This window comes from Bos indicus x Bos taurus, chromosome 9 (assembly GCF_003369695.1).
Source record: "Bos indicus x Bos taurus breed Angus x Brahman F1 hybrid chromosome 9, Bos_hybrid_MaternalHap_v2.0, whole genome shotgun sequence".
In the NCBI taxonomy this organism is placed as follows: Eukaryota; Metazoa; Chordata; class Mammalia; order Artiodactyla; family Bovidae; genus Bos; species Bos indicus x Bos taurus.
Genome location: NC_040084.1, coordinates 18,454,208 through 18,468,597, shown reverse-complemented (window position 1 = coordinate 18,468,597; position 14,390 = coordinate 18,454,208). Strand labels below are relative to the sequence as shown.

Below are 14,390 nucleotides of genomic sequence, written 5' to 3'. Positions count from 1 at the left end.
AATTGGATGAAATTGAAATTGGGATCTGTGTTTTAAATAGGGATCATATGCTAGTTTATTTTATGTTTTTATTTTTAAATTTTGGCTGTGCTGGGTCTTCATTGCACTGCACAGGCTTTCTCTAGTTGTGGAGCATGGGGTTCAGAACTCACCAGCTCAGTAGTTGCGGCGCTCACACTTCTCTAGTGGTAACACAGGGGCTCTCTACTTGCCCTGGGGCAGATGGGATCTTAGCTCCTCGACCAGGGATTGAACCCACGTCCCCTGCATTAAAAGGCACATCCTTAACCACTGAACCATCAAAGAAGTCCCATGGGATCTAATTTTTTTTACATGATTCCGTTACTGCTATACTAACTTTCTTCCCTCTGTTACCATGGATTACCTTTGACAAAGGACAACTGTGTACTTGTTTAGCACTATTCTAAGAGAAAAGAGTAAAATTTCCATTTATAGTTTTAGAATTTTAGAATATTAGAATTATTCATTTTAGAAATATTAGAAGTTTAGAAATATTAAAGGACTCACGTAGGTAGTAAGGGTTGAAGTCAGAAGTCTCTAAGCTTTGTGGACGCAAAAACTCATAACAAATGAGTGTACTTTTATCAACTCAATTTTCTTCAGTTTTGCCAGCACAGAAGGGTGGTTCGAAAAACCAAATGAGTCTTGGAAAATAATGTTTTATTTATCTTACAAGGGAATTAATTCTCAAAATCAATGAATAAATCTTTCTCAGATTGATGAGGAAAACAGTACAATTAAATTTTTATGATGTTTACTGAGCAAGTCATCCACTTTCAGGAATAAACACACTTTTTTTTTCCTCTTTAGTTCCATCTCAAAAGCTAACAGAATTTTGGAAAGCAGTCAAGTCTGTGAAGTTAGAGTTCGGTGGGCGTTTTGATGTGCCAGGTGAGATAAATTTGCCAAGGATCAGCTTCTGTCTCTGGCTACACTCCCCCCTCCTCAGTGAAACAGCATTTAAAAGGAAACATCCCTGAATCATTTTTTACTAATGATTGAACAACAGCATGGTCACTTCCTCCTCCTGGCTGTAGTCTTCCTTCTTCCCAGAACAGGTTAGGAATAAAAGACACAATGATATGGAAACATTTCCCAGAAACTACATTTCCAACTTTGTTATTAATCTCTCAAATCTAAATAGAAGTGCTAAAGTGGAACGCACAGAAAAATAAGGTAGGCATATGGAGTGAAATGAGATGAATTTGTTTAACCTAACTAGCATTTCTGTAAGCTGGATTTCATGTTAGCTTTTTGTTAGCAATAATTCACAATAAAATATCCTATGTGAAGTCTTAGATAAAATATAAGAAAATATGTATCCAGAGTATAGTACATCTTAAAATTAAATTGAAAAAAAAATTTAAATTGATTTGATTGAATCTATGGGATTTTCTACAATAGGTTTTTGCTTATGTTGAGTCAGGGCTTTTATTATTATTATTATTTTTTAATCATATGTAATCTGAGCCATAATAATAAAAGATATCATAGTTGTGGATATGAATAACAAACCTATATTAGCAATTAAATCACATTATAAGGAAGCCAGTGGGATCAATTGGTATATGTTCTCTATGTTACCTAACTCTGAGGGTAGAGATGGAGGCTAAAATATTGAAAGGATCTCAAACTCTCCACTCAGAATGATTTTTTTTTTTTTTTAATTGGAGTACAAGGATGTCTTTGATGTCAATCTGTGATAACAAAGGTCTGGTTTAATTGCCTGTACTTATGATCACTTGCACTCAATCATATTAGATCTAGGAAAAATGTGTCTCATTTTTTCTACAGTAGAAAGTGTTTAAAAGTAGAAGTGTTCTTTAAGCATAATAATTTGATGTTTGTTTATGTTTCTAAGATCAAAGTTTGGCTCCCGATCTTAGAACAATTGTGATTTCAGTCTGTGAAATGGAGTATTTCCTGCCATATTGGTAAACAAGGGGGATGTGAGCAGACAGGATGCTGGCCCGAGACAGCTGAGATGCATAGGAAAGGAATGATTTCAGTGAGCCTAGACGCTTGCATCTTCTCATACATTGAAAGGCACTAAATTCCTCGAGATATCTAGTTTTCCTTAATGAACAATAATATTTTGATGTTCCGACTCTCTGCCCTTTGCTGCAGACTTGTATATAACCTGACTCCTCCCCTGGCCTCTTTGGAGCAGTTTCTCAGGGCTACTTGAGATGCTGCCTTCTGGGCTTGAAGTCCTAACACTTTTCACTGAATAAACGTAACTCTCAACTTTTAGGTTGCATGTATTTTTTTCAGTCGACAAATTTTATTCTTACCCCCAGAAATACTGAGAAATACAAAGAAAAACTATGGATGTGGCTGGCCCACATAGAGCAGGTTAAAGAGAGCATTAAATACTAAACTAAGAAGAGGAGAAACAAATTTATATTTGAAAGGTCTTTGAAGTTTATAAAACACTGTACAATTATATGTTTATTACAGAAGGCCTGAATTTAAGGTAGAATTTCTCAGAGAATCTTTATAGCAATTTTCTTTGTTTGTTTTTTTTTTTTGGTAGCAGTCATTTTGTTTCTCATAGCAATTTTTAAGACATTTTTGTAGTTCTAAATGTTTCCAGTTCTATGATTTTTTTTTTCTTTTGCATTTCTAAGTATTTGGACTGAGCACAATGACTAATTACTAATTTTTGAGTAAGGCATGCAGATGGTAACTCACAGGTGGGAAGCCATTTTCTTTGACTCTCCTACCAGCTCTTATCAATTGAATGCTATAATGAGACTGAATCCTGCCTCAGGCAGGAGAGCACTGTGATTGATCAATAATGTCTGTAAAAGGGTTTGGGGCGGAGGGTGGGGTGGTGTGCATGTAGATTGGCATACAGATCTTGTAACTATTCTCCCTAGATTAATGAATAGAAAAGAAGTCTTGCATCCAGTGAAAGTGTCTTGTCCAGGATTGCCGACAAGAGCGCAACCTGCATTGCAACTCAGCAGGTTATACTCTGTTCATTACTGCAGGGTTAAACCCTGTTGCTAAGAAATTTATCTCAACTCAGGTGTCTGATCTGCAGATATTTAGTGTCATAGAATGTAGCCATTGTTGGCCTATTCTACAACACATGAGTACACCTGTAGCTCTCTGTTTACACTGTTGGCTGAACTCAGGGTAGGCAAGGCACCAGCCGGGAAACTGGAAGAAAACTGGAGGAGCTGTAGGAGCTGCAGACCAGACATGTTTATTCTCCAGTGTCAGATGCTGGGGCAAAGGGGTTTCTCAGTGCGGCTAGTTCTGTCCCTAGAACAAAAGCGGTCCGTGGCCGAGCGGGCACAACATGATGCGCATGCGCAGTGCTGTAAGTGAACTCAGCTGGTACATAATCATGCAGGGTCATTGTTAACAGGGTGTGGGGAGAGGGTGTGACAGTGTGAGAGTGTTGGGCGAGAGAGCCTGACTGACGCCACCTTGATTACATGCTATTTCCCCACAATCGGAAAAAGAGTTCCAGGCACTTTTCAGCAGCCTGCCAGGCTCCTCCATCCATGGGATTGTCCAGAAAAGAATACTTCAGTGGGTTGCCATTTCCTTCTTCAGGGGATCTTCCCAACCCAGGGATCGAACCCGGGTCTCCCGCATGGCAGGAAGACGCTTTACCCTCTGAGCCACCAGGGAAGCCCGGAATTATCCTAATATAAATTTAATTTGAAATTAGAAGTCAAATATTAAACCAGAAGTTGCCTAAGGAAAATGTAGCTCCTTAGATCAGCAAAACCCGAATCTGTAGTTGCCCCTTCCTTCAACACTGAGCCTGAAGGATAGCGCACATTCACAAGCAGGAGTCCTTAGCTGAACTCGAGTCACGCAGGACCTGCAGTCTGTTTAGTAGTGTAGGAAGCCCACTGAGGGCGTGGCCGTCGCTGCTTGCTCATTTGTCTGAACTCTTCAAGCGTCCTCTGCTCACCTTCCTCTGAAATGGGAGGAGCTCCTGTTGCTTTCACCCCATGTTATCTTTACTGTTCTGTTTGTCCCACGTCTTGTCACCTTCCTCTGTCCTCCCTCCTTCTCCCTCTCTTTCCCCTCCCCCAGGGTTGATGGCGAGCCTTCTGCCCAGTCAATCTTTCCTGAAAACTCTTCCCATTCAGGCCTCTCAACCCCTCTCTATGGCATCGTCCCCCTCCACCTCCAGCTTCTGCAAAATTACTGAGTGCAAAGGTAAAGATCAAACTAGAATTAATCAAAAAATTTTAAAGGAACTCAATGAATGAAGGTTTTAAAGAAAAAAAAAAAAAAGGTCTTTAATTTAATCAGTATTACTCTTTTATGAGGGCTTCCCAGGTGGCTCAGTGGTAAAGAATCTGCCTGCCTCTGTAGGAGACGTGGATTTGATCCCTGGGTTGGAAAGATCCCCTGGAGGAGGAAATGACAATCCACTCCAATATTCTTGCCTGGAAAACCCCATGGACAGAAGAGCCTGGTGGGCTACAGTCCATGGTGTCACAAAGAATCAGACAGAACTGAGCACACACTCATGCACTCTTTCATGGGGGAAGATTTTAGTCAACTGCTGTTTCACATTGGTTTGTTTCAAACTGCAGATTACTTGTTAATTTTTCATGGAATGCAAATAAAGTGATGGTCCTTTCCTACCAGATGTGCTGGATAGGCATGAGGGCACCTTCATTTTCCTAACCAATATTTTCATCAAGAACCTATTCAGAGTCTTCGAATTACTTCCTACTTCCATCCTGTTTGAACTGCGAAACACTGCCCGAGGCAGGTTTGCATCCTGAAGTGCTCTTAGAGGCCTGGGGACTAGGATGTTAGGAGTATTACAGAGAACCTTAAATTGTGGCTTGATCTTATATCAGAAAGCAAAAATTGTATTTACATTCTATTACAGAGGGCTTTGAATAAGAATCAGGACTGATGTGCTAATGTCCCAAGAGGACGGTACTTTGCCAAGAGTATTTCTGTGTTAAGTGCCTGAGTGCTTAGGGTTCAGCAGCAGCCTTAGAAGTTGAGCCAGGTGGAGTTCGGAGGATGCTTCCTTTTCCCCTTTCCTTGTTCCTCCCACCCCACTGAAATGTAGGTTTGCTCAAGACATATGAAAAATTAAAATATCATAAGGAAATTGAAAAGTAGTGGAAAATTATGAAGCCTTACTTTGTGTCTTGTGTTGGAATAAACAAGAGATGATGCTGTGTGATGGAGTAATAACTGCACTGTTAATCTGGAGTCTAGACGTGTGAGTTTCCTTGTCTAGGACACATTATTCGTCATGTGTAAAATGAAGAGGAATCAGAAAATCATCTCTGCAATCTTCCCTAGTCCTGAAATGACAGGAGTCAACAAGTGGGGGAGCACACAGAAAGTTTGTCTAGTTAAGATAGAAGCAATGCAGAGTCGCAAACCTGGGGAGAAAGGGTGTGGGTGTCCTCCCCAGTGAGGAGGAGTGCAGTCAAGAGGCGGTTAAGTCATCTATATAGGACAGTTCTTCAGGGTCTTTGTTTACCTTTGGCCAATTATGTGGTTTCCTTTAGGTCCTGACCTGCCCTAGGACCCTCCCCGACATGTGTGTGTGACTTTTTCCCAAGATGGATTCCTGCCTTAGCATCACATATTATGGGACAGTGCCTTTTCCTTTTTGACCCCCAAGGAGGCTTTCTGGGCATGTGAAATGTCTCCTTTGCCTCAAGGATGGGACATATATAACCTCCTGATCCTTTACTCAAACAAGGTTTAGCCCATCTCTGTTCCTGCCATGACTGTTATCTTACAATGTCCACAAGAGACAAAGCCTGGCTTTAGTTATGCTTCCATTTTGGAGAGCAAACAGGAAGATGGTTATAAGTGTCTAACCTGGAGCCCCCTTAGCCCCTGTCTCAGGAAATGCAAAAGGAAGCCAATTGTGAATGCCTAGCCTGGGGCCCGTCTGTCTCCCACCTCAATCCCTCAGAGTTTATTGTTGTAATTAAAAACAATACAGTTTTATCTATGTTCCATTTATTGTTTTGTTTATGTATTACCATGCGTTCCTGTTCAAAGGAAAACTAAAGTAAGCTGACGTGCCAGAAGTGTGTCTGCTTTATGTTTCAAATAAAATTTAGTTTGTCAAATCTATTTTTTCCCTTTTTTTTACTCATGGTTTTTTTGTTTTTGGTTTTTTTTTTTTCTATTTAGGACTATATTTCTCCCCTATTGTTTTCCTTATATTTATAATTCATAGGTTTTTCTTTTCCTATGAGTTGAGTATTTAGTTGGCTGATTTTTGTGCTTGTTTTTTTTGTTAAACAGTGAAGGCTTAAAGCTCAATACATATTTGAGCTCAGCTTAACTGTAAGTCACTCAGTCGTGGCCAACTCTTTGCAACCCCAGGGACTGTAGTCCACTGGGCTCCTCTCTCCATGGGATAATCCAGGTAAGAATACTGGAATGGGTAGCCATTTCCTTCTCCAGGGGATCTTCCTGACCCGGGGATCAAACCTAGTCTCCTACATTGCAGGCAGATTCTTTACCATCTGAGCCACCAGGGAAGTTCTTCTAATTTGCTTCATGAGCCTGTTGATTTCCAAATGTAATAAAAGTAGCAACTTAGGTATCATTTATCCTTCAGAACTTGGGCATAAGCATTTAACATTTTCAAATAAAAAAACTTACTTTTATAATTTTGAATTAAAAAATCCTTCAAAATAATAAACACATTATTTTAAATATTTTTTACTAATGTGCAATTACCTACATTTCTTAATTTATGAACTTTAGTGAATATCTATCAAATACTTCGAAAAATGAGTATAGCTCATCACATCACCTTCTCCTTATGCTTCCAACAACCTGTCTAAACTGTCACTGCCTCAATCTGTCACATACTTATTTTTAGTTATTTTATTGTTTGCCTTTAAACCATTACACAATATACATAGAATTCTATTTTACCAGTTAACCTCAGGCGGTATCTGTTGACTCTGCAGTGTCCACGATGAAAGAACCAACATTTCTGTGCTTCTCACCACTTCTGACTTTTTCACCTCCATAACCTCTGATCTCCATGTATATATACATTTATATGTATATATATACATGTATCTTGACTTTCAACTATCTGTATTTATAGCATTTACATTTTATCCTTGATTATAGTTAAATCTTTCATGCTCTGTCTACAGATTTATTCCAAACACTTTACCATAAGGAGCTCAAACTGTAGAGTACATAAATATTATTTACTAAGGAACCAGGAAGGGTTTTGAAGCCACAGTGAAACTGTTAAGTGTCATTTCCAGGGCTCCAAAGAACTCCAGCACCACATTCCTTTATGTCTCAACTCAGAAAGGAATTCACAGTGGGAGGCACAGTGAAAGATAGGAAGGATTTATTAGAGTAAGATGCTTGCAGGGTTCACAAGTGGACAGGCAAGCATTGAGCTGCCCTGAGTATTCAGTGGGTTACATTTTATAATCAGAAGAAGAGAGGGGAGAGCAAGAAGATTGTTGTCTTTCCCGAGGAGACACCACATTTCCATCATCAGTTCCTCTCCCAGGTTGGCAAGGAGGTTTACTTGTCCCTCCCTATGTGGTCAGACCAGGACTGTAATAGCACCTGAAAAATATTTTTGGATCTCAGTACAGAGAGACTCTTCCATTTTTAAAAGTCACCTTTCCATAAATGATTGTTTTTTGTGTGCACAGGGCCTGTTTTGGGGGTCTTTAACTTGATGATGACACTACTGGGCAGGTTGTAGGCCTGTATGTTTGAGTAATAGTTTAGCTAGGCTCACATTTGGAGAAGGCAATGGCACCCCACTCCGGTACTCTTGCCTGAAAACTCCCATGGACGGAGGAGCCTGGTAGGCTGCAGTCCATGGGGTCGCTAAGGGTCAGACACGACTGAGCGATTTCACTTTCACTTTTCACTTTCATGCATTGGAGAAGGAAATGGCAACCCACTCCAGTGTTCTTGCCTGGAGAATCCCAGGGACGGGGGAGCCTGGTGGGCTGCCATCTATGGGGTCGCACAGAATCGGACACGACTGAAGTGACTTAGCAGCAGCAGCAGCAGCAGGCTCACCTTTATTTATCTAGTCTCAAAATTATTTTTTCTCAAAACTCTGAAAGCATTGTCTCAGATTTTTTATAGCATCCAATATTGTTCACAAGTAGTCTTATGCTATCCTGAGTCTCATCACTTTGAAAATCATCCATGTTTTCTGTTTTGAAAACTTGTTAAAATTTTCTCTTTCTTTCTGAGGTTCTGAAATTTCTAAAGGCTCTTCATGAAAAATGGTCTTTAAAATTTTTTATTTGTAAACTTTAGTTTTTAGAACAGTTTCAGATTTATAGAAAAAATTGAGCAGATAGTATAGAGTACCCATATGTCCCAAGCTGTATTACATTTCCCAATTAGTAACATTCTTATATTAGTGTGTTATGTTTGCTGTGTTTAATAACTCATTGTGATACATTATTATTAACAAAAGTCAATATTATTAACAAAAGTCAATAAACTATTTTTCTTATTAAACGACTTTTTTTTTTTCTGTCTTAAGATCCCATCCATGTTACCAGACTACATTTGTTATGTCTTCTTAGGTGCCTCTTGGCTGTGACATCTCAGACTTTCTTTGTTTTTGATGACGTTGATAGTGTTTAGGAGTCCTGACCAGGTATATTGTAGGATGCCCCTTTGTTGGAATTTTTCTGAAGTTTTCCTCATAACTAGCCTGAGATTGTGGGTCTTGGGGAGGAAGACACCAGAGAGGTGGTGTCATTTCATTACATCATATCAAGGGTGCATACTGTCAACATGATTTACAATTGTTGATGTAGACTTTGATCCCTTGGTTGAAATAGTATTTTTCGGGTTTCTCCACTTTTAAGTTACTCTTTTCTCCTCCTTTCCCTACTGTAGTCTTTGTAAGAAAGTTCACTATGGGCAGCTTACACTTAAGGAGCAAGAGTTATGCACTCCTACCTTTAGGGTAAAATATCTATATAAATGTATTTAAGATTCTTCTGCAAGGGTATTTGTCTCTTCTCCCTAGTTTATTAATTCATTTAAGCATTTATATTAGTATGGACTCATGACATTTATTTCATATTCTGGGTTATAATTCAATGCTACTTCACTTATTTTTGTTCAGATTGTTCCTGCTTTGGCCATGGGGAGCTCTTTCAGTTGGCTCCTGTATCTGTTTGATATACCCCTATCATTGTGCTTTGCTTTTTTTCTTCCAGGTAAGTCTTGAAGTAGTTACGTTCTGTCACTAGAAGAGCTGACTTTGTATATGTCCTGCTCCAGTCCAAGAATCAGCCATTTCTGCAAGGAGTCCCAGTTCTTTTTACTGTAAAATGTTATTAGACACCAAGATCTGGGCCTTAGGTGCTCTTATTGCTTCTGGGATGTCATTGCTTCTCAGCTTTCTCAATATTAACCTGGGACGTGCATGTGCGTGCACACACACACACACATCTGTATGTAACCAGTAAAGTATGGTGTCTCCAACTTTAATACATTACCACATGAATCGTTACAACCCTCTCCCTTGCTTATCTGTGAGTTTCTGCTCCAGTAGTGAGAAATCTGGCTTCCCATTTAGCTAATTGTCTAGTTCCAGTGTACAGGTATAGCAGTATCAGAATTGTTAACTTGGAGATCACAGAAGCGGCTTTATCAACTACAGTACAGTGCTCATGTGTGGTTCCTTTTACCTTTAGTTTTACGGATTCCATTTATTTCCGAAGTTAGTTAGGGCAGCACCTTTTCCCTCGCCTCTTTCAGCAAGGTTGCTTGATGCATTTGATATGTGGTTAGATTTTTTTTTTTATCAAATTCTGCAGTCCATCCTGAGTTATTTCTCTAAATTGAAAGTTGAAATTTCCACATGTAATATTGGACTTGTTTATTTCTTTTTGTAGGCCTCGATTTTTATTTTTGTTTTATTTAAAGCATTTTCACCAAGCACGAGATAAAAGTGAATTTTATTGACTCCCAAGTGACCAATACATTGTATGAGATTTATCTTCTGTAACTTTGTTAGTTGAAGAATTTTAATTTCACAACTGATGGGAATGGTTCATGTACAAACTTGCAAATTTGTCAGGAGGGAGAATATTGTTGCTTAATACTGAAGTGGGAAAGTAAGGCACATAGAAGTTAGAGTTATTTAAGAATCTATTCATGTATAGATGCAACTCTGATTGTCTTGTTTCCATTATGTTATGCTGAATAACAGGAGACACTTCTGTTTCTGAACAAATTGATCTGCATTTAACCTGTTAGAAATTTTAATTAGTATTAGCATAATGGAGTTTATGGGCTATTTGATTTTTTAAAATTAATGTTCTGTCATTTACCACAAGAAAATTTTAAGCATTTTGGCATGATGGGGAAATGAATATTTTTATTTTAATTCAGAATCATCTTTCTTAGTTTTAAAGAAAACTTGTGAAGTCAAAGCATTACTGAATTGAAGTGGAACTAAATAAATGTTATTTGATTTATTTTTATAGTGCCCACTGGTCTGCCATGAAGAATAAGAACAACATTTACGACTAACAGCAAATTTAGTGCTTGTGTCACACCAACATTGGATAAAAGTGCTAACACTCAATAATTACCTTGTTGCTAACTTGGCCTTGATAAGAAAGCATTCTTTTTAAAAGTACATGACTAGTCATGTAATTTTGTATACGAGTAGTTGATTAAGAAACAAAAAAGCAATTTTAGTGAATCTGAGTTAAAGACAATGACTTAGTAAAAGCTCTGATGAGCTATGAAAGATAACGTTGGGTGGCACAGACTTCCTTCCCTCCCCTCTCCCATCCCTGATATCTGAGAGTCATTAAAGTGCATATAATAGGGTTATTGTGTTGATTAGTTGCTCAGTTGTGTCTGACTCTTTGCGGCCCCTTGGACTGTAGGCTCCTCTCTCCACGGGATTTCCCAGACAAGAATACTGCAGTAGGTTGCCATTTCTTCCTCCAAGGGATCTTTCTGACTCAGGATTGAACTTATGTCTCCTACGTCTCCTGTATTGTAGGCGAATTCTTCACCACTGTGCCACCTGGGAAGCCTTGTAATATGCTTATATGCCTTCCTTAAAAATGATGTCTATTAAGCATGCTTACCCTTTGCATAGAAAGAGATAGTTCAAGGTTATGCTAAATAAAATATTATATGTGCCATTTATATGAAAAGTTGCCTAAGGCAAAAAATGTGGAATATGTTTATCTATCCTTCTGCTTTGTGTCCCAGATTTAGCACCAATATGTGCCCTGAACTGGATTAAGCCTTCAGAATATTTTCAAAAGGACCCTCAAAAGATGGACTGTAGCATCAAAGGTCTTTTTCTTTTTTAAAAAAAAATTTTTGTTGCAGCACACGGCATGTGGGAATCTTAGTTGCCCAACCAGGGATGGAACCCATGCCCTCTGCATTAGAAGCATGGACTCTTAACCACTGGACCTCTAGGGAAGTCCCAAAGGTCTTTTTAATAAAAGTTCTTTGCCAAAAAACCAAATACATGTATCTCTTACCCATCATTTGTGGCAAAAAAAAGGTAATAAAAAGATGTATGTACGTTCCATACACAAAGGTTATGTTAAAAGTGAAAGAAACATGGTTGGGAATAGAGAGGAGAGGGATAACACCAACAATTATCGAGTGTCTGCTGTTTCCAGGTGCTTAAAAAAGTCATAGTAGTTTATAAGAGTTAAGCCATCTTCATACAAAATGATTTTTATGGAGTATTTAAATTCTTTCCTGATAACATCAGATCAGTCACTCAGTCGTGTCCGACTCTTGGCGACCCCATGAATCGTAGCAAGCCAGGCCTCCCTGTCCATCACCAACTCCCGGAGTTCACTCAGACTCACGTCCATCGAGTCAGTGATGCCATCCAGCCATCTCATCCTCTGTTGTCCCCTTCTCCTCTTGCCTCCAATCCCTCCCAGCATCAGAGTCTTTTCCAATGAGTCAACTCTTCGCATGAGGTGCCCAAAGTACTGGAGTTTCAGCTTTAGCATCATTCCTTCCAAAGAAATCCCAGGGCTGATCTCCTTCAGAATGGACTGGTTGGATCTCCCTGCAGTCCAAGGGACTCTCAAGAGTCTTCTCCAACACCACAGTTCAAAAGCATCAATTCTTTGGTGCTCAGCTTTCTTCACAGTCCAACTCTCACATCCATACATGACCACAGGAAAAACCATAGCCTTGACTAGACGAACCTTTGTTGGCAAAGTAATGTCTCTGCTTTTCAGTATGCTATCTAAGTTGGTCATAACTTTCCTTCCAAGGAGTAAGCGTCTTTTAATTTCATGGCTGCAGTCACCATCTGTAGTGATTTTGGAGCCCAGAAAAATAAAGTCTGACACTGTTTCCACTGTTTCCCCGTCTATTTCCCATGAAGTGGTGGGACCGGATGCCATGATCTTCGTCCTGACAACATAGCTATAAAGAAAATATTGTTATTATCTGCAGTCCATGTATGGGAAAAATGATACCTTGCAAGGTTAAGTAAGTTTTCTGGATTTCAAATGCATAGACATCTGCTTAAGTGCTCTTAACCACTGAGTCAGTTTACATGTGAAAACTTATTCTCAAAATACACTTTTGGGGTAGATGTTGTTATTATTTCTATTTTTAAGATAAGAAAATAGACCCAGACATTAGATACTTGCCAAGGATCACATGGCTAGTAAGTATGTCATTAGATTTTAAACCTATATCTGTAAATTTAAGGAAAGTTATTTAATACAAAAAGAAAATACATGCATTTAGAAGAGAAGTTGGAAGACATATTTTAGAGAGGAGAAATTAAAATAATCAAATGAGAATTTTTTTTTGTTTTTTAATATATATTTTCATATTTGAAGACAATCACGAGTAGAAAATGTTTTCAGATTTCTTCCTTACCTAAGTGTTTTCTTTTAAGGATAAAAGAAGCTCCAATTAGATCACTCAACTTTCTGGACACCATTTCACCATGATTACTAGTTTGTGGGATTACTGTTTCTTTAAAAAAATCTTGTATCCATACGTAGTTATTTCTCTTCTGTAAATTTGGATGGATGACTTATTTCTTGACTCGCTGCTCATAATTGGGCATGTAGGTTTTGCATCTAGTTCCTATTCTTTTTAACAGTTAGAAGGTAGTAGACGCTAAGTGTTGGATTCATACTTGAGGGAAGGTAAGTGTGTGTGTGTGCTCAGTCACTCAGTCATGTCCAACTCTGCTACTCCATCGACTGTAGCCCCCAGGCTCCTCTGTCTGTGGAATATTTCAGTCAAGAATACTAAAGTGAGTTGCCATTTCTTCCTCCAGGAAATCTTCCTGACCCAGGGATCAAACAGCATTTCCTGCATTGGCAGGTGGAGTCTTTACCACTAAATCCTCTGGGAAGCCCCTGAGGGGCTTAATTACCTTAATTAAGCTTTACCTAAAGCCACAGTTCAGTTCAGTGTCCAATTCTTTGTGACCCTATGGACTGCAGCACGCCAGGCCTCCCTATCTAACACCAGTAACTCCCGAAACTTACTCAAACTCATGTCCATCGAGTTGGTGATGCTACCCAACCATCTCATCCTCTGTTGTCCCCTTCTCCTCCCACCTTCAGTCTTTCCCAGCATCAGGGTCTTTTCAAATGAGTTAGCTCTTCACATCAGGCCACCAAAGAATTGGATTTTCACCTTTAGCATCAGTCCTTCCAAAGAATATTCGGGACTGATATCCTTTAGGATTGACTGGTTGGATATCCTTGTAGCCCAAGGGACTCTCAAGAGCCTTCTCCAAAACCACAGTTCAAAAGCATCAATTCTTTGCTGCTCAGCTTTCTTTATAGTCCAACTCGCATCCATACATGACTACTGGAAAAACGATAGCTTTGACTAGAAGGACCTTTGTCAGTAAAGTAATGTCTCTGTTTTTTAATTTGCTGTCTAGGTTGGTCATAGCTTTTCTTCCAAGGAGCATTAAAACATCTTTTAATTTCATGGCTGCAGTCACCATCTGCAGTGATTTTGGAATCCCCCAAAATAAAGTCTCTCACTGTTTCCATTGTTTCCCCATCTATTTGCCATGAAGTGATGGGACCACATGCCATGATCTTCGTTTTCTGAATGTTGAGTTTTCAGCCAACTTTTTCACTCTCCTCTTTCACTTTCATCAAGAGGCTCTTTAGTTCTTCACTTTCTGCCATAAGGGTGGTGTTATCTGCATATCTGAAGTTATTGGTATTTCTCCTGGCAGTCTTGATTCCAGCTTGTGCTTCATCCAGCCTGGCATTTTGCATGATGTACTCTGCATATCAGTTAAGTAACAAGTGACAATATACAGCCTTGACCTATTCCTTTCCTGATTTGAATCCAGTCTGTTTGCCATGTCCAGTTCTAACTGT

At 39.1% G+C, this 14,390-nt stretch overlaps 1 long non-coding RNA gene across 1 annotated transcript; it reads left to right on the top strand.

The window, feature by feature from the left end:
- Positions 1-9,139: 9,139 nt before the first annotated feature.
- Positions 9,140-10,660, top strand: LOC113898106. Its single transcript, XR_003512524.1, has 2 exons — positions 9,140-9,230; positions 10,506-10,660. It is a non-coding gene; the product is annotated as an uncharacterized LOC113898106 (long non-coding RNA).
- Positions 10,661-14,390: the final 3,730 nt, after the last annotated feature.